Here is a 2,500-nt window from a genome sequence, read left to right as displayed (position 1 = left end):
TCACCACATAAACACAGTGGCTACAAGAGAAAGTCAGAGGCTAGGAATACTATAATGAGTAACTCACCTCCTGACTCCCCAGAGCCTGCCCACCATCTACAAGGCACTAGTCAGCAGTGTGATGGAATATTCCCCACTTGTCTGGATGGGTGCAGCTCCAACAACACTGAAGAAACTTGACACCACCCAGAATAAAAGAGTATGCTTAATTGGCATCACATCCTCAAGCATCCACTCTTTCCTTGTACCAGAGCTGGGATGGTTGATAGGGACAGTATACAGAGTGCTTTATTCTGTGTCTAACCTCATGCTGTCCTTATCCTGGGAGTGTTTGATGGGGACAGTGTAAAGGAAGCTTTACTCGGTATCTAACCCTGTGCTGTCCCTGTCCTGGGAGTGTTTGATGGGGACAGTGTAGAGGAAGCTTCACTCTGTATCTAACTCCGTGCTGTCCCTGTCCTGGGAGTGTTTGATGGGGACAGTGTAGAGGAAGCTTTACTCGGTATCTAACCCTGTGCTGTCCCTGTCCTGGGAGTGTTTGATGGGGACAGTGTAGAGGAAGCTTCACTCTGTATCTAACTCTGTGCTGTCCCTGTTCTGGGTGTGTATTTTTCGGGACAGTGTAGAGGGAGCTTTACTCTGTATCTGCGAATATCTGAATCTCACCCCCTGTGCTGTCCCTGTCCTGAGAGTGTGTGCCTTTGATACAAAGTCTTCTATTGTACAACAGGAATACCCTTCACCTTAGTGAGTGCAAAATCAACAAAGAGAAATTGGTGATTTTTAAGTATTCTTAAAGGGACATCAATCATCTTAAATGTATTTGGAGTGTTTTACAGTCAGTGCCTGGTGCCAGTGTAGATCAGCTTCATGATCTCCCATAACCGTACTTTGAGTGATGTTAGCATGCAGTTTTCCCACGTCTGCTCTTGTGCTCTGTTCTGTTGCCGTGCCACTGCCCTGACCTCAAGTGGCCCACAGTATGCTCCCCTTCACTGATCATTTCGCCTGGTCTTTTGCCAACTTGTGGTAGTTAGAAGCCATTACCATTAACCTAGGAATCCTCCTCCCATTGGCCATGGCTCAACGAAAGAAAAGAGTACCCCTCTCACTGTTACCCCCTTTAGCACCCTGAATATGAACTGTACACATGAAAACACTGGTGCCAGATTTATTCAGGTCTGATGAGGCTTTCCAGGGCTGTGCTATTTTGTTGCAGACTTACTGAATAGAATCTGAACTCACTGACCATCAATTCCATGGCTCTACATTAGGAAGTGACATTCTCCCATCCAATGAATTAATTCTCATCTCAGAATGCCCCAGCCAGAGGTATTGAATGTGATGATGTTAGACTGTTGGGACAATAATCTCACATAGGGTAATTTCTAGTCCCGAAGAGGTGCTTCCAGACTCTGCAAGTGTCCCCCTGCTTCAATACATTTTATTGATATAACACAGGCACCCAACAACAATGGTTTGCATTTAAATAGCACCCTTAACTTAGCAAAGCATTCCAAGGCGCTTTCCAGGAACAATTATGAAACTAAATGCAACACTAAGACACAAGAGGATAGGAGCTCAAAAGCTCGGTCAAAGAGATCATTTCTTTTAAGTGTTTCTTAAAGGAGAGGTGAGAGAGAGAGAGATGGTGACTTTTAAGGGTGGAATTCAAGATGTTAGGGCACAGATTGATGTGGTTCTTGCTGGCCCAAGGTGGAGCTCTGAGAATCCGGGATGTATTAGAGACCAGAATTGAAGGAGCATGGAGATCTCAGCCCGTGTGGAGCTGGAGGAGTTTAGCGAGATATCAGGGTGGGGAGGGAATTGGGGGAAGGTGTTTGGACACCTTGAAGAGATTTCGAAAGAAAGTGAGGGTTTTTAAACATTAAAATCTAAAAAAAAAGTATTATTCAGGCAATGCCAGTGGGAATTAATGCCTGGTTTTCATCTGATTCAACAGAACGGTCCTGCAAATCGAAAGGGTTACAGGCAGCTAACATAAATTAAGGGTACAATCCCTGGAGTAGGGGCCACTGATAGTGCAGAGGTACTGTCCTTGCCTCTGGACTGGGTAGGCCTAGGTTCAAGTCCCACCTGGTCTGGAGATGTATAATAACAACTCTGAACAGGTTGATTTGAAAACATCTACAGTCCCTTGAATTAGAAAACTAAAGGGCGGTCTAGGTGAAGTGTGTCAAGTATGAAATGTAATCTGTATGTTAACTAGAGAGGAAACCGATCCCTCTAGTGAGGAAAGCCCTGAACAAGTGATTATAAACTTAAAATTAGGTCTGATCCATTCTGGAATGAAATCAGGAAGAATTTCTTCACACGACTGGTAGATTAATACAGCAAAGAATGTTTTCCAAGGATAGTAAATAGGACTGAGATACAGACCAACCAAAATCTCATTGTGTTCTGGTATAGGTTCGATGGGCTGAATGATCTGTAACAAGGTGCAGGGCTGGATGAACACAGCAGGCCAAGCAGCATCATA

This window comes from Rhincodon typus, chromosome 25 (genome assembly GCF_021869965.1).
Source record: "Rhincodon typus isolate 14 chromosome 25, sRhiTyp1.1, whole genome shotgun sequence".
NCBI classification, from domain to species: domain Eukaryota; kingdom Metazoa; phylum Chordata; class Chondrichthyes; order Orectolobiformes; family Rhincodontidae; genus Rhincodon; species Rhincodon typus.
Note: the sequence above shows the minus strand (reverse complement) of the source record.